We start from the raw sequence: 18,266 nt of genomic DNA on the forward strand, positions 1-18,266 counted from the left end.
TCTGTTAATCAAAATACATTATTAAGTAGAACAAGCAGTGTGGACAACCAAAGCTATAGGCTGAGCCCCCAGTCTTGGGGTTTGTTCATATGAAACTTAACCCTACAAAGGATAGGTCAAGCCTACTTAAAATTAGGCCTAAGAGTCACCCTCAAGAAAACCTCTTTTGTTGCTCAGATGTGGCCTCTCTCACCAGCCAACACAACAAGCAAACTCACCACCCCCACCCCCGTCTACAGGGGACATGACTTCCAGGGGTGTGGACCTTCCTGGCAACGTGGGACAGAAATCTGAGAAGGAACTCGGACTCAGCATCAAGGGATTGAGAGAAACCCTAGAATGAGCAGAGACCCAGCATCAAGGGATAGAGAAAATCCTCTCGACCAAAAGGGGTAAGAGTGAAATGAGACAAAGTGACAATGGCTGAGAGATTCCAACCACAGTCAAGAGGTTATCCTGGAGGTTATTCTTATGGATTATATAGATATCACCTTTTTAATTAAGGTATATTGGAGAGGCTGGAGGGAACTGCCTGAAAATGTAGAGCTGTGTTCCAGTAGCCACGTTCCTTGATGATGACTGTATAATGATATAGTTATCACAGTGTGACTGTGTGATTGTGAAAACCTTGTGTGTTATGCTCCTTTTATCTACTTTGTCAACACACAAGTAGAACATATGGAATAAAAATAGATGAACAGAATGATTTCTAAATGTTGTGTTAGTTAATATTTTTTAATTAAAAAAATAAAAAAATAATAAACAATAGAGGGAACAAATGTTAAAATAAATTTAGTAGATTGAAATGCTAGTGATCAATGAAAGGGAGGGGTAAGGGGTATAGTATGCATGAATTTTTTTCCGTTTTCTTTATTTTTTTTTCCAAATTGGTGCAAATGTCCTAAGAAATGATAGTGATGATGATGAATATACAACTATGTGATGATATTGTAAATTATTGATTATATATCAAGAATGGAATGATCATATGGTAAGAATGTTCATGTTTGTATGTTGTTATGTTTAAGAAATAAGAAAGAAAGAATGAAAGAAAAAAGACTTCTGGAGAAGATGGCGGCTTAGTAAGGCACGTGGGTCTTAGTTCCTCCTCCAGAACAACTACTAAAGAACTAGAAACAGTACAGAACAGCTCCCAGAGCCATGACAAAGACCAGACACACAGCGTACCCCATTCCAGAATGGCTGGACCGGCTAAGAGACTCTGCCGCGGTGAGGTCCCAGAGCGGCGCGCGCTTCCCCAGGCTGAGGTGGCTGGCGGCCGGAGCCCCTCCCTCCCTCCTTCCCCGGGCTGGCTGGGAGCTTTGGATCGGGTTCCCCAAGCCGCGGCGACCGGAGCCCCTTCCACACATGTGGCTTCCCACGCCAGCTGGGAACCTTGGACTGGTGGTTCCCCAAGCTGCGGTGGCCGTCCCACATGCAGCTTCCCGGGCTGGCTGGGCACTTTGGATCGGTGGTTCCCCAAGCCATGGCAGCCTGCGACCCTCCCCCATGCACGGCTTCCCAGGCTGGCTGGTAGCCTCAGAACAGCAGTCCCCCAAGGCGCGGTGGCTGGTGACCACAGCCCCTTCCACACACGCGGCTTCCCGGGCCAGCTGGGAACATCGGAACAGTGGTTCCCCAAGCCGCAGTGGCTGGCAACCCTCCTCCACGGGCGACTTCCTGGAGGGAAAGAAAAGAGCCTCCAACAGTAGTAGAGACTGAGCCCAACCTAACACCAATAGTGGCATTAAGGAGAAACTTCTGACTACTAAAAATAGGCCCTCAGCTCAGGTGAAACTGATCAAAGCAGAAGTTGCCGATTGGGCTAACTGAAAAAGAGGAAAGGGGGCGAAACAGAGCCTTCTGTGGTGTTTCTATGGAGGCTTCGTTGCCTCTGGGCTCAGCACAGGAATTACATAGGTTACAACTGCCCTGAACACAGAAACAGGCTACTTTTAAGGCTCTCTACCACCTGAACCTTCCCGCGGGAGGGTGAAACACAACTCAGGTGGAATCCTTCTCTCAAGGAATTCAGATCCCAGGACTTCACAATTTGAAGCCATTAAAACCAACCTACAGCTCATGGATCATTCTCAAAGATAGACCATATCCTGGGTCACAAAGCAAGTCTTAACAAATTTAAAAAGATTGAAATCATACACAACACTTTCTGGATCATAAAGGAATGAAGTTGGAAATCAATAATAGGCAGAGTGCCAGAAAAATCACAAATACATGGAGGCTCAACAACACACTTTAAACAACAAGTGGGTCAAAGAAGAAATTGCAAGAGAAATTAGTAAATACCTAGAGGTGAATGAAAATGAAAACACAACATATCAAAACTTATGGGATGCAGCAAAGGCAGTGCTAAGAGGGAAATTTATTGCCCTAAATGCCTTTATCAGTAAAGAAGAAAAGGCAAAAATGCAGGAATTAACTGTCCACTTGGAAGAATGGAGAAAGAACAGCAAACTAATCCTAAAGCAAGCAAAAGGAAAGAAATAACAAAGATTAGAGCAGAAATAAATGAAATTGAAAACATGAAAACAATAGAGAAAATCAATAAGACCAGAATTTGGTTCTATGAGAAAATCAATAAGATTGATGGGCCCTTAGCAAGACTGACAAAAAGAAGAAGAGAGAGGATGCAAATAAATAAGATCAGAAATGGAAGAGGAGACATGACTATTGACCTCACAGAAATAAAGGAGGTAATAACAGGATACTATGAACAACTTTACGCTAATAAATACAACAATTTAGATGAAATGGACGGGTTCCTGGAAAGACATGAACAACCAACTTTGACTCAAGAAGAAATAGATGACCTCAACAAATCAATCACAAGTAAAGAGATTGAATTAGTCATTCAAAAGCTCCCTAAAAAGAAAAGTCCAGGACCAGACGGCTTCACATGTGAATTCTATCAAACATTCCAGAAAGAATTAGTACCAACTCTCCTCAAACTCTTCAAAAATTTTGAAGTGGAGGGAAAACTACCTAATTCATTCTATGAAGCCAATATCACCCTCATACCAAAACCAGGCAAAGATATTACAAAAAAAGAAAACTACAGACCAATCTCTCTAATGAATAGATGCAAAAATCCTCAATAAAATTCTAGCAAATCGTATCCAACAACACATTAAAAGAATTATACATCATGACCAAGTAGGATTCATCCCAGGTATGCAAGGATGGTTCAACATAAGAAAATCAATTAATGTAATACACCATATCAACAAATCAAAGCAGAAAAATCACATGATCATCTCAATTGATGCAGAGAAGGCATTTGACAAGATTCAACATCCTTTCCTTTTGAAAACACTTCAAAAGATAGGAATACAAGGGAACTTCCTTAAAATGATAGAGGGAATATATGAAAAACCCACAGCTAATATCATCCTCAATGGGGAAAAATTGAAAACTTTCCCCCTAAGATCAGGAACAAGACAAGATGTCCACTATCACCACTATTATTCAACATTGTGTTGGAAGTTCTAGCCAAAGCAATTAGACAAGAAAAAGAAATACAAGGCATCAAAATTGGAAAGGAAGAAGTAAAACTATCACTGTTTGCAGACGATATGATACTATATCGAAAACCCAGAAAAATCCACAACAAAAACTACAGCTAATAAAATGAGTACAGCAAAGTAGCAGGTTACAAGATCAACATTCAAAAATCTGTAGCATTTCTATACACTAGTAATGAACAAGCTGAGGGGGAAATCAAGAAACGAATCCCATTTACAATTACAACTAAAAGAATAAAATACCTAGGAATAAATTTAACTAAAGAGACAAAAAACCTATATAAAGAAAACTACAAAAAACTGCTAAAAGAAATCACAGAAGACCTAAATAGATGGAAGGGCATACCGTGTTCATGGATTGGAAGACTAAATATAGTTAAGATGTCAATCCTACCTAAATTGATTTAAAGATTCAATGCAATACCAATCAAAATCCCAACAACTTATTTTTCAGAAATAGAAAAACCAATAAGCAAATATATCTGGAAGGGCAGGGTGCCCCAAATTGCTAAAAACATCTTGAGGGAAAAAAACGAAGCTGGAGGTCTCGCGCTGCCTGACTTTAAGGCATATTATGAAGCCACAGTGGTCAAAACAGCATGGTATTGGCATAAAGATAGATATATCGACCAATGGAATCGAATAGAGTGCTCAGATATAGACCCTCTCATCTATGGACATTTGATCTTTGATAAGGCAGTCAAGCCAACTCACCTGGGACAGAGCAGTCTCTTCAATAAATGGTGCCTAGAGAACTGGATATCCATATGCAAAAGAATGAAAGAAGACCCATCTCTCACACCCTATACAAAAGTTAACTCAAAATGGATCAAAGATCTAAACATTAGGTCTAAGACCATAAAACAGTTAGAGGAAAATGTTGGGAGATATCTTATGGATCTTACAACTGGAGGTGGTTATATGGACCTTAAACCTAAAGCAAGAGCACTGAAGAAGGAAATAAATAAATGGGAACTCCTCAAAATTAAACACTTTTGTGCATCAAAGAACTTCATCAAGAAAGTAGAAAGACAGCCTTCACAATGGGAGACAATATTTGGAAATGATATATCAGATAAAGGTCTAGTATCCAGAATTTATAAAGAGATTGTTCATCTCAACAACAAAAAGACAGCCAACCCAATTACAAAATGGGAAAAAGACTTGAACAGACACCTCTCAGAAGAGGAAATACGGATGGCCAAGAGGCACATGAAGAGATGCTCAATGTCCCTGGCCATTAGAGAAATGCAAATCAAAACCACAATGAGATATCATCTCACACCCACCAGAATGGCCATTATCAACAAAACAAAAAATGACAAGTGCTGGAGGATGGAGAAAGAGGCACACTATCCACTGTTGGTGGAATGTCAAAGGTGCAACCACTGTGGAAGGCAGTTTGGCGGTTCCTCAAAAAGCTGAATATAGAATTGCCATACGACCCAGCAATACCATTGCTAGGTATCTACTCAAAGGACTTAAGGGCAAAGACACAAACGGACATTTGCACACCAATGTTTATAGCAGCATTATTTACAATTGCAAAGAGATGGAAACAGCCAAAATCTCCATCAACAGAAGAGTGGCTAAACAAACTGTGGTATATACATACGATGGAATATTATGCAGCTTTAAGACAAGATAAACTTATGAACCATGTAATAACATGGATGGACCTAGAGAATATTATGCTGAGTGAATCCAGCCAAAAACTAAAGGACAAATACTGTATGGTCCCACTGATGTGAACGGACATTCGAGAATAAACTTGAAATATGTCATTGGTAACAGAGTTCAGCAGGAGTTAGAAACAGGGTAAGACAATGGGTAATTGAAGCTGAAGGGATACAGACTATGCAACAGGTCTAGATACAAAAACTCAAAAATGGACAGCACAATAATACCTAATTGTAAAGTAATCATGTTAAAACACTGAATGAAGCTGCATCTGAGCTATAGTTTTTGTTTTGTTTTGTTTTGTTTTGTTTTGATTTTACTATTATTACTTTTTTTTTTTCTCTATATTAACATTCTATATCTTTTTCGGTTATGTTGCTAGTTCTTCTAAACCAATGCAAATGTACTAAGAAATGATGATCATGCATCTATGTGATGATGTTAAGAATTAATGATTGCATGTGTAGAATGGTATGATCTCTAAATGTTGGGTTAATTTCTTTTTTCCATTAATTAAAAAAAAAAAAAAAAAAGAGAAGGGATAATTGGAGATGAAGGGATACAGACTGTACAACGGGACTGGATATAAAAACTCAGAAATGGACAGCACAATACTACCCAATTGTAATGCAATTATGTTAAAACACTGAATGAAGCTGCATGTGAGGTATAGGTTTTTTGTTTTTGTTTTTTTTTTGTTTTTTTTCTTTCTATTATTGTTTTAATTCTTATTCTGTTGTCTTTTTATTTCTTTTTCTAAATCGATGCAAATGTACTAAGAAATGATGAATATGCAACTATGTGATGTTATTAAGAATTACTGATTGTACATGTAGATTGGAATGATTTCTAATTGTTTTGTTAATTCTTTTTTTAATTAATAAAAAAAAAAAAAAAAGAATTATACATCATGACCAAGTAGGATTCATCCCAGGTATGCAAGGATGGTTCAACATAAGAAAATCAATTAATGTAATACACCACATCAACAAATCAAAGCAGAAAAATCACATGATCATCTCAATTGAGGCAGAGAAGGCATTTGACAAGATGCAACATCCTTTCCTGTTGAAAACACTTCAAAAGATAGGAATACAAGGGAACTTCCTTAAAATGATAGAGGGAATATATGAAAAACCCACAGCTAATATCATCCTCAATGGGGAAAAATTGAAAACTTTCCCCCTAAGATCAGGAATAAGACAAGGATGTCCACTATCACCACTATTATTCAACATTGTGTTGGAAGTTCTAGCCAAAGCAATTAGACAAGAAAAAGAAATACAAGGCATCAAAATTGGAAAGGAAGAAGTAAAACTATCACTGTTTGCAGACGATATGATACTATACGTAGAAAACACAGAAAAATCCACAACAAAATTACTAGAGGAAATAAATGAGTACAGCAAAGTAGCAGGCTACAAGATCAACATTCAAAAATATGTAGCTTTTCTATACACTAGTAATGAACAAGCTGAGGGGGAAATCAAGAAACGAATCCCATTTATAATCGCAACTAAAAGAATAAAATACCTAGGAATAAATTTAACCAAAGAGACAAAAAACCTATATAAAGAAAACTACAAAAAACTGTTAAAAGAAATCACAGAAGACCTAAATAGATGGAAAGGCATACCGTGTTCATGGATTGGAGGACTAAATATAATTAAGATGTCAATCGTACCTAAACCCATCTACAGATTCAATGCAATACCAATCAAAATCCCAACAACTTATTTTTCAGAATTAGAAAAACCAATAAGCAAATTTATCTGGAAGGGCAGGTTGCCCCGAATTGCTAAAAACATCTTGAGGAAAAAAAACGAAGCTGGCGGTCTCGCGATGCCGGACTTTAAGGCATATTATGAAGCCACAGTGGTCAAAACAGCATGGTATTGGCATAAAGATAGATATATCGACCAATGGAATCGAATAGAGTGCTCAGATATAGACCCTCTCATCTATGGACATTTGATCTTTGATAAGGCAGTCAAGCCAACTCACCTGGGACAGAACAGTCTCTTCAAAAATGGTGCCTAGAGAACTGGATATCCATATGTAAAAGAATGAAAGAAGACCTGTATCTCACACCTTATACAAAAGTTAACTCAAAATGGATCAAAGATCTAAACATTAGGTCTAAGACCATAAAACAGTTAGAGGAAAATGTAGGGAGATATCTTATGAATCTTACAACTGGAGGCGGTTTTATGGACCTTAAACCTAAAGCAAGAGCACTGAAGAAATAAATAAATAAATGGGAGCTCCTCAAAATTAAACACTTTTGTGCATCAAAGAACTTCATCAAGAAAGTAGAAAGACAGCCTACACAATGGGAGATAATATTTGGAAATGACATAGCAGATAAAGGTCTAGTATCCAGAATTTATAAAGAGCTTGTTCAACTCAACAACAAAAAGACAGCCAACCCAATTACAAAATGGGAAAAAGACTTGAACAGACACCTACTAGAAGAGGAAATACGGATGGCCAAGAGGCACATGAAGAGATGCTCAATGTCCCTGGCCATTAGAGAAATGCAAATCAAAACCACAATGAGATATCATCTCACACCCACCAGAATGGCCATTATCAACAAAACAGAAAATGACAAGTGCTGGAGAGGAGGCGGAGAAAGAGGCACACTTATCCACTGTTGGTGGGAATGTCAAATGGTGCAACCACTGTGGAAGGCAGTTTGGCGGTTCCTCAAAAAGCTGAATATAGAATTGCCATACGACCCAGCAATACCATTGCTAGGTATCTACTCAAAGGACTTAAGGGCAAAGACACAAACGGACATTTGCACACCAATGTTTATAGCAGCATTATTTACAATTGCAAAGAGATGGAAACAGCCAAAATGTCCATCAACAGAAGAATGGCTAAACAAACTGTGGTATATACATACGATGGAATATTATGCAGCTTTAAGACAAGATAAACTTATGAAGCATGTAATAACATGGATGGACCTAGAGAATATTATGCTGAGTGAGTCCAGCCAAAAACTAAAGACAAATACTGTATGGTCCCACTGATGTGAACGGACATTCGAGAATAAACTTGAAATATGTCATTGGTAACAGAGTCCAGCAGGAGTTAGAAACAGGGTAAGACAATGGGTAATTGGAGTTGAAGGGATACAGACTGTGCAACAGGACTAGATACAAATACTCAAAAATGGACAGCACACATGGATCATTCTCAAAGATAGAGCATATGCTGGGTCACAAAGCAAGTCTTAACAAATTTAAAAAGATTGAAATCATACACAACACTTTCTCGGATCATAAAGGAATGAAGTTGGAAATCAATAATAGGCAGAATGCCAGAAAATTCACAAATACGTGGAGGCTCAACAACACATTCTTAAACAACGAGTGGGTCAAAGAAGAAATTGCAAGAGAAATTAGTAAATACCTCGAGGCAAATGAAAATGAAAACACAACATATCAAAACTTATGGGATGCAGCAAAGGCAGTGCTAAGAGGAAAATTTATTGCCCTAAATGCCTTTATCAGAAAAGAAGAAAAGGCAAAAATGCAGGAATTAACTGTTCACTTGGAAGAACTGGAGAAAGAACAGCAAATTAATCCCAAAGCAAGCAAAAGGAAAGAAATAACAAGATCAGAGCAGAAATAAATGAAATTGAAAACATGAAAACAATAGAGAAAATCAATCAGACCAGAAGTTGGTTCTATGAGAAAATCAATAAGATTGATGGGCCATTATCAAGATTGACAAAAAGAAGAAGAGAGAGGATGCAAATAAATAAGATCAGAAATGGAAGAGGAGACATAACTACTGACCTCACAGAAATAAAGGAGGTAATAACAGGATACTATGAACAACTTTACGCTAATACATACAACAATTTAGATGAAATGGACGGGTTCCTGGAAAGACATGAACAACCAACTTTGACTCAAGAAGACATAGATGACCTCAACAAACCAATCACAAGTAAAGAAATTGAATTAGTCATTCAAAAGCTTCCTAAAAAGAAAAGTCCAAGACCAGATGGCTTCACATGTGAATTCTACCAAACATTCCAGAAAGATTTAGTACCAACTCTGCTCAAACTCTTCAAAAAAATCAAAGTGGAGGGAAAGCTACCTAATTCATTCTATGAAGCCAACATCACCCTCATACCAAAACCAGGCAAAGATATTAAAAAAAAAAAAAACTGCAGACCAACCTCTCTTATGAATATAGATGCAAAAATCCTCAACAAAATTCTAGCAAATTGAATCCAGCAACACATTAAAAGAATTATACATCATGACCAAGTAGGATTCATCCCAGGTATGCAAGGATGGTTCAACATAAGAAAATCAATTAATGTAATACACCATATCAACAAATCAAAGCAGAAAAATCACATGATCATCTCAATTGATGCAGAGAAGGCATTTGACAAGATTCAGCATCCTTTCCTGCTGAAAACACTTCAAAGGATAGGAATACAAGGGAGCTTCCTTAAAATGATAGAGGGAATATATGAAAAACCCATAGCTAATATCATCCTCAATGGGGAAAAATTGAAAAATTTCCCCCTAAGATCAGGAACAAGACAAGGATGTACATTATCACCACTATTATTCAACATCATGTTGGAGGTTCTAGCCAGAGCAATTAGACAAGAAAAAGAAATACAAGGCATCAAAATTGGAAAGGAAGAAGTAAAACTATCACTGTTTGCAGACGATATGATACTATATGTCGAAAATCTGGAAAAATCCACAACTACTATAGCTAATAAATGAGTACAGCAAAGTAGCAGGTAACAAGATCAACCTTCAAAAATCTGTAGCATTTCTATACACTAGCAATGAACAAGCTGAGGGGGAAATCAGGTTAATTTTTTTTAATTAATAAAAAAAAGAATGAAAGAAAGAGAAAAGAGAGAGAGAAGGAGAGAAGAAAGGAAGGAAGGGAGGGAGAGACGGAGAGACAGAGAGAAAGAGGGAAGAAGGAGTGCAACACTGACCAGGCGTCCATGTCCAACAGCACAGCTGACCAGAAAGTGTCCCACCTCTTAGGTATCAATGTGACTGATTTCACCAAAGGAATTCTCACCCTGTGCATCAAGGTGGGCCTAGATTATATCCAGAAGGTACAGACTAAAGGGCGGCTGATTTTGCCATTGAAGCCTTGCAAAGGTCACCTATGAGCAAATGTTCTGCTGGCTGGTTCTGCACATCAGTAAGGCCCTGGACAAGACCAAGTGGCAGGGTGCCTCGTTCATCAGAATCCTGGACATTGTCAGCTTTGAGATCTTTCACCTCAACTCCTTTAAGCAGCTGTGCATCAACTATACCAAGGAGAAGCTGCAGCAGCTCTTCAACCATACCATGTTCATCCTGGAGCAGGAGGACTACCAGTACAAGGGTATCGAGTGGAATTTCATCAACTTTGGCCTCGACCTGCAGCCCTGCATCAACCTCATTGAGAAGCCAGCAGCCCCACCCCCCACCCCCAGGCATCCTGGCCCTACTGGATGAGGAGTGCTAGTTCCTCAAAGCCACCAACAAGAGCTACATGGAGAAGGTGGTGCAGGAGCAGGGCACTCACCCCAAGCTCTGGAAGCCCAAGCAGCTGAAAGACAAAGCAGATTTCTGCATCATCCACTATGCTGGCAAGGTGGACTACAAGACCAACAAGTGGTTGATGAAGACATGAACCCCTTGAATAACAACATTGCTACGCTGCTCCACCAGTCCTCTGACAAGTTCATGTCTGAGCTGTGGAAAGATGTGGACTGCATCATGGGACTGGAGCAGGTGGCCGGCATGTCAGAGACAGCACTGCCCAGAGATTTCAAGTCCCAGAAGAGCATGTTCTGCACTGTGGGGCAGCTCTACAAGGAGAAGCTGGCCAAGCTGATGGCCACATCAAGGAATACCAACTCTAACTTCATCCACTGCATCATTCCCAACCACAAGAAGGAGGCCAGCAAACTGGACCCCAACCTGGTGTTGGACTAACTCCACTCCAACAGGGTGCTCAGAGGGCATCCAGATCTACCGCCATGGCTTTTCCATCAGGGTGGTTTACCAGGAGTTCTGGCATAGATATGAGATCTTGATACCCAATTCCATTCCAAAGGGCTTCATGGACGGGAAGCAGGCGTGTGTGTTCATGATCAAGACCTTGGAGCTGGACAGGAAACTGTACTTATCGGCCAGAGCAAAGTCTTCTTCTGGGCTGGTATGCTGGCTCACCTGGAGGAGTAATGGGACCTGGAGATCACAGATATCATCATAGGATTCCAGGCCTGCTGCAGGGGCTACCTGGCCAGAAAGGCCATTGCCAAGTAGCAAAATCAGCTGACAGCCATGAAAGTCCTTCAGAGGAACTGCACCACCTATCTCAAAGCTGCAGAGCTGGCAGTGGTGGCGGCTATTCACCAAGGTCAAGCTGCTGCTGCTGCAAGTAAGCTGACAGGACAAGGAGATGATGGCCAAGGAAGAGGAACTGGTGAAGGTCCGAGAGATGTGGAGAACAGACTCATTGAGATGGAGACGCTCCAGTCCCAGCTCATGGCAGAGAAGTTGCAGCTGCAGGAGCAGCTCCAGGCAGAAAAAGAACTGTATGCTGAGGCTCAGGAGCTAAAGGCCCAGTTGACTGCCAAAAAGCAGAAGCTGGAGGATATCTGCCATGACATCAAGGCCAGAGTGGAGGAGGAGGAGGAGCGCTGCCAGTACCTGCAGACAGAGAAGAAAATGCAGCAGAACATCCAGGAATTGGATGAGGAGAGTGCCCACCAGAAGCTGCAGCTCAAGAAGGTCACCACCGAGGTGAAGTTGAAGAAGCTGGAGGAAGACCAAATCATTATGGAGGACCAGAACTGCAAACTCGCCAAGGAGAAGAAACTGATGGAAGACAGAAAAGCCACCACCAACCTCATGGAAGAGGAGAAGTCCAAGAGCCTTGCCAAGCTCAAGAACAAACATGAGGCCATGATCACTGACCTGGAAGAGTGCCTCCAAAGGGAGGAGAAGCAGCGCCAGGAGCTGGAGAAGACCTGCCAGAAGCTGGAGGGAGACCCACGGACTTCAACAACCAGATCGTTAACCTGCAGGCTCAGATCGCCGAAGTTAAGATGCAACTGGACAAGAAGGAGGAGGAGCTCCAGGCTGCCCTGGACAGAGTGGAAGAAGCCACTGAGAAGAACATGGCCCTAAAGAAGATTTGGGAGCTGTAATCTCAGATTTCTGAACTCTAGGAAAACATGGAGACTGAGGGTGCCTTGAGGACTAAAGCTGAGAAGCAGAAACGGGATTTCAGGGAAGAGCTAGAGGCTCTGAAAACAGAATTGGAGGACATGCTGGATTCCACAGCTGCCCAGCAGGAGCTCAGGTTCAAAGGAGAACAGGAAGTAAACATCCTGAAGAAGACCCTGGAGCACAAGGCCAAGACCTTTGAAGCCCAGATCCAGGAGATGAGACACAAGCACTCCCAGGTCATGGAGGAGCTGGCCGAGCAGTTGGAGCAGATGAAGCAGGTGAAAGCCAACCTGGAGAAGGCAAAGCAGGTCCTGGAGGATGAGATGTGAGAACTGGCCAGGGAAGTGAAGGTCCTACTGCAGAGCAAAGGTGACTCGGAGCACAGGTGGAAGAAAGCAGAGGCCCAGTGGTAGAAGCTGCAGGCCAAGTTCAGTGAAGGGTGAGAACGTACACGGAGCTGGCCGACAAGGTTAACCAAACTGCAGAATGATCTGGACAGTGTCACAGGTCTCAACCAGTTCAGCAAGTTCCAAGGTCTTCTCCTCTTTGGAGTCCCAGCTGCAGGGCACCCAGGAGCTCCTGCAGGAGTAGAATCAGCAGAAGCTAAGCCTGAGTACAAAGCTGAAGCCAATGGAGGATGAGAACCCCTTCAAAGAGCAGCTGGAGGAGGAGGCCAAGGGGAACCTTGAGAAGCATATTGCTGCACTCCATGCCCAGGTGATCAACATGAAGAAGATGGATGATGGTATGGGGTGCCTGGAGATTACAGAGGAATCCAAGAGGAAGCTCCAGAAGGACCTGGAGGGCCTGAGCCAGTACTATGAGGAGAAGGTGGCTGCCTGTGGCAAGTTGGAAAAGACCAGGATGCAGTTGCAACAGGAGCTGGATGATCTGCTCTTCAACCTGTAGCACCAACAGCAAAACATCTCCAAGCTGGAGAAGAGGCAGAAGAAGTTTGACCAGCTCCTGGCAGAGGAGAAGACCATCTCAGCCAAATATGCTGAGGAGCGGGACCAGGCCAAAGTAGAGGCCCGAGAGAAAAAGACCAAACTACTGTCACTGGCCTGGGCCCTGGAGGAGGCTGTAGAGCAAAAGGAAGAGCTGGAGCAGCTCAACAAGTAATTCCTCACAGAGATGGAGGACCTCATGAGCTCTAAGGACGATGTTGGCAAGAGTGTCCATGAGCTGGAGAAGTCCAAGCAGGCCCTGGAGCAGCAAGTGGAGGAGATGAAGACCCAGCTGGAGGAGCTGGAGGATGACTGCAGGCCACCAAGGATGCCAAGCTGCGACTGGACGTGAACCTGCAGGCCCAGTTAGAGCAGGACCTGAAGGGTCCCAATGAGCTGAGCAAAGAAAAGAAGCAGCAGCTGGTCAGACAGGTGCAAGAGATGGAGGCAGAGCTGGAGGATAAGAAGAAGCCGTTCAATGCCAGTGGCCACTAGGAGGAACCTGGAGATGGACCTGAAGGACCTGGAGGCCCATACTGACCCAGCCACCAAGGACCAGGGTCAAGCCGTCAAGCAGCTGTGGAAGCTATAGCCCCAGATGAAGGACGACATGTGGGAGCTGGGCCACAGGTCAGCCTCTTGGGAGGAGATTCTAGCACACGTCAAGGAAAATGAGAAGAAGCTGAAGAGCACGGAGGCGGAGATGATCCAGCTGCAGGCGGAACTGGCAGCTGCAGGTGTGCCCAGCGTGCCCAGCATGCCCAGCACCAGGCCAGCGGGAGTGGGATAAGCTGCCGCCAACAGCAGCTGCAAAGGAGCCCTGGTATTGGAGGAGAAGCCGCGTCTGGACGCCCGCATCGCCCAGCTGGAGGAGGAGCAGGGCAACACGGAGCTGGAGAATGACCCATAAGGAAAGCAAACCTGCAGAAGGACCAGATCAGCACCGACCTGAACCCGGAGCGCAGCCACACCTGGAAGAAGCAGGACGGCGGCAGGAGCTGGAGCACCACAACAAGGAGTTCAAAGTCAAGTTGCAGGAGGTGGAGGGCACCGCCAAGTCCAGGGCCAAGGCCTCCATCACAGTCCTGGAGGCAGAGACTGCGCAGCTGGAGGAGCAGCTGGACAAGGCGACCAATGAGTCCCAAGCGGCCTGCGACCAGCTGCGAGGGCCGAGAAACCAAGGGACGTAGCACTGCAGGTGGAGGACCAGCAGGGGGATGCTGAGCAGTTCAAGGTCCAGGGCCCAAGGCATCCACCCACCTGAAGCAGCTCCGGCGACAGCTGGGGGAGGCCAAGGAGGACGGCCAGCGGGCCAGCGCCTACCGCCCGAAACTGCAGCATGGGCTGGAAGACGCCACGGAGGCCGCTAGCGCCAGGAACCGCGAGGGCGTAATGGCCCGGAGAGGTGCTGCCCACTGCCCAGAGGAGAGGATGGATGCTGAAGCGGGGGACTGAGGCCAGAGCTGCCTGTGAGCGCACGCCTCCTGCCACCATAGATGGAGGGGCAACGACCCCGCCCCGCCCTCCCCGGAGACAGCTGTGACCACCACACTCCTTCAATTCCACCTGGCCCGATCAAGGCCCGCAGAGGCCCAGAATGCCTTGCCTGGCTGCAGGCCTTTGGATTCCTGCACTCGGCCTCTCCCACCTCACAGAATCCGCCCAGGAGAAGAGGATCTGGCGGGATCCTCCTCCTGCTCAGGCCCCAAAGCAAAAGCTGGCACTGCAAGCAGGGCAGGCCCCCGAGGCTGTGCGAGAGGGTTTTTATTAATCTATTTTTCTTCACCTTAAAGACTTCTGATATCTGGACATCCCACAGAAGTCAACACCTCCCCTCTCGGCCACCCTCGTCCCCCTCCCCCCATCCTCTCCCCCTCTCCCCTCTCCCCCACCCTCTCTCCCCTCTCCCCTCTCCCCCACCCTCTCTCCCACTCCCCTCTCCCCCACACTCTCTCCCCTCTCCCCTCTCCACCCTCTCCCCCACCCTCGCTCCCATCTCCCCCACCCTCTCTCCCTTCTCCTCTACCCTCTCTCCCCCACCCTCTCTCCCCCTCCCCCACGGTCTCTCCCCTTTCCACCACCCTCTCTCCTCTCTCCCCTCTCCTCCACCCTCTCCCTTCTCCTCCACCCTCTCTCCCCTCTCCCCCACCCTCTCTCCCTTCTCTCCTCTCCCCCACCCTCTCTCCCCTGCCCCTTTCCTCCACCCTCTCCCCTTCCCCCACCCTTTCTCTCCTCTTCCCCACCCTCTCTCCCCTCTCCCGCACTCTCTCTCCCATCTCTCCTCTCCCCCACCCACTCTACCCTCTCCCCTCTCCTCCACCTTCTCTCCCCTTCCCCCACCCTCTCTCCCAACTCCCCGACCCTCTCTCCCCTCTCCACTCTCCTCCCCCCTCTTCCCCTCTTTCCCAGCCTCTCTCCCCTCTCCCTCAACCTCTCTCCCTCTCCGCCATCCTCTTCACCCTCTCCTCCACCCTCTCTACCCTCTCCCCTCTCCTCCACCCTCTCTCCCCTTCCCCCACCCTCTCTCCCATCTCCCCGACCCTCTCTCCCCTCTCCACTCTCCTCCCCCCTCTCTCTGTCTTCCCCAGCCTCTCTCCCCCAGCCTCGCTCCCCTCTCCCTCAACCTCTCTCCCCTCTCCCCCATCCTCTCACCCCTCTCCTCAACCCTCTCTCCCTGTCCCCTTTCCCCCACCCTCTCTCGCCTCTCCCCCACCCTCTCTCTCCTCTCTCCCACCCTCTATCCACTCTCCCCCCCACTCCCCTCTCCCCCAACCTCTATCCTCTCTCCCCTCTCCCCCACCCTCTTTCCCCTCTCCCCCACCCCCTCTCCACTCTCCTCCACCCTCTCTCCCCTCTCCCTCAACCTCTCTCCCCTCTCCCCCACCCTGTCTCCTCTCCTCCCTCTCTCTCCTCTCCCCTCGACCCCACCCTCTCTCCCCTCTCCCATCTCCCCCAGCCTCTATCCCCTCTCCCCTCTCCCCCTTCTCCGTCACCCTCTCTCCCCTCTCCCCTCTCCCGCATCCTCTCACCCTTCTCCGCTCTCCCCTACCCACTCTCCCACTTCCCCACCCTCTCTCCCCCTCCCCCACCCTCCCTACCCTCTCCCCCCTCTGGACCCTCTTCCCCACTGTCTCTCTCTGTCCCCTCTCCCCCACCCTCTCCCCCACCCTCTCCCTCTCCCCCACCCTCTCTCCCCTCCCTCCACCCTCTTTCCCCTCTTTCCCACCCGCCTCCCCTCTCCAACACCCTCTCTACTCTCCGACCTCTCCCCCTCTAACCTGTCCCCACTCCTCTCTTTCCTCTCCGCCACCCTCTCTCCCTCTATCCCACCCTCTCTCCCCTCTCCCCCACCTTCTCTCTCCTCTCCCCCACCCTCTCCCCTGTGCCCTCTCCCCCACCCTCTCTCCCCTCTCCCCCACTCTCTCTCTCCTCTCCCCTCTCCCCCACCCTCTCTCCCCTCTCCCCTCTCCCCCAACCTCTCTTCCCTCTCCCCTCTCCCCCACCCTCTCTCTCCTCTCCCCTCTCCTCCACCCTCTCTCTCCTCTCTCCCACCCTCTCTCCCCTCTCCCTGACCCTCTCTGCCCTCTCCCCTCTACCCCAGCTGTCTCCCCTCTCCCCACCCTCTCCCCCACCCTCTCTCCCCTCTCCCCCACCCTCTCTCCCCTCTCCCCCACCCTCTCTCCCCTCTTCCCTCTATCCCAGCTGTCTCCCCTCTCCCCACCCTCTCCCCCACACTCTCTCTCCTCTCCCCCACCCTCTCTCCCCTCCCCCACCCTCTCTCCCATCTCCCCCACCCTCTCTCCCTCTCCCCTACCCTCCTCCCATCTTCCCTCTATCCCAGCTGTCTCCCCTCTCCCCACCCTCTCCCCCACACTCTCTCCCCTATCCCCCCACCCTCTCTCCCATCCCCCCACCCTCTCTCCCCCTCTCCCCACCCTCTGTACTTCCCTCTACCCCACCCTGTCTCCAATCTTCCCCATCCTCTCTCCCTCTCCCCCACCCTCTCTCCATCTCCCCCACCATCTCTCCCCTCTCCCCCACCCTCTCTCCCCTCTCCCCTCTCCCCCATCCTCTCTCCCCTCTCCTCCACCCTCTCTCCTCTCTCCCATCCTCTCTCCCCGCTCCCCTCTCCCCTACCCTCTTTCCCCTCTCCCCTCTCCCCCACCCTCTCTCCCCTCTCCCCTCTCCCCCACCCTCTCTACCCTTTCCCCCACCCACTCTCCCGTCTCCCCCACCGTCTCGACCCTCTCCCCCACCCACTGTCCCCTTTCCCCCACCCTCTCTTCCTTCTCCTCTATCCTCTCTCCCCTCTCCGCTCTCCTCCACCCTCTCTCCCCCTCTCCCCCACCCTCTCTCCCCTCTCCCCCCCCCTCCCTCCCTTCTCTGCTCTCCCACCCTCTCTCCCCTTTCTCCCACCCTCTCACCTTTCCCCACCCTCTGTCCCCTCTCCGCCACCCTCTCTCCCCTCTCCCCCACCCTCTCTCCCTCTCCCCTCTCCCCCACCCTCTCTCCCCTCTCCCCTCTCCCCCAACCTCTCTTCCCTCTCCCCTCTCCCCCACCCTCTCTCTCCTCTCCCCCTCACTCCTCTCCCTCTCTCTCCTCTCCCCTCTCCCCCACCCTCTCTCCCCTCCCCCTCTCCCCCCAACCTCTCTTCCCTCCCCCTCCCCCACCCTCTCTCTCCTCTCCCCTCTCCCCCACCCTCTCTCCCCTCTCCCCTCTCACCCACCCTCTCTCCCCTCTCCCCTCTCTCCCACCCTCTCTCCCTTCTCCCCTCTCCCCTCTCCCCGACCTTCTCTCCCTATCCCCCTCCCCCACCCTCTCTCCCCCTCCCCCACCCTCTCTCCTCTCTCCCACCCTCTCTCTCT

The 18,266-nt window shown here is 47.3% G+C and overlaps 1 long non-coding RNA gene and 1 pseudogene across 3 annotated transcripts in view; both read left to right on the plus strand.

Annotated features, from left to right (window-relative positions):
- Positions 1-18,266, plus strand: part of LOC143661447 (uncharacterized) — a 49,331-nt gene that overhangs the window by 5,693 nt on the left and 25,372 nt on the right. For 2 of the 3 annotated variants that reach the window (XR_013164599.1, XR_013164600.1), the window contains exons 3-4: positions 240-392; positions 1,029-1,230. This is a non-coding gene — a long non-coding RNA (uncharacterized LOC143661447). Of the gene's footprint in view, positions 1-239; positions 393-1,028; positions 1,231-18,266 lie in introns of those variants that run through there. The other variant, XR_013164601.1, reaches the window with a different exon arrangement.
- LOC143661721 (myosin-9 pseudogene) lies at positions 1,510-15,212 on the plus strand (annotated as a pseudogene).

Source organism: Tamandua tetradactyla, chromosome 17 (assembly GCF_023851605.1).
Source record: "Tamandua tetradactyla isolate mTamTet1 chromosome 17, mTamTet1.pri, whole genome shotgun sequence".
Classification (NCBI taxonomy): Eukaryota; Metazoa; Chordata; class Mammalia; order Pilosa; family Myrmecophagidae; genus Tamandua; species Tamandua tetradactyla.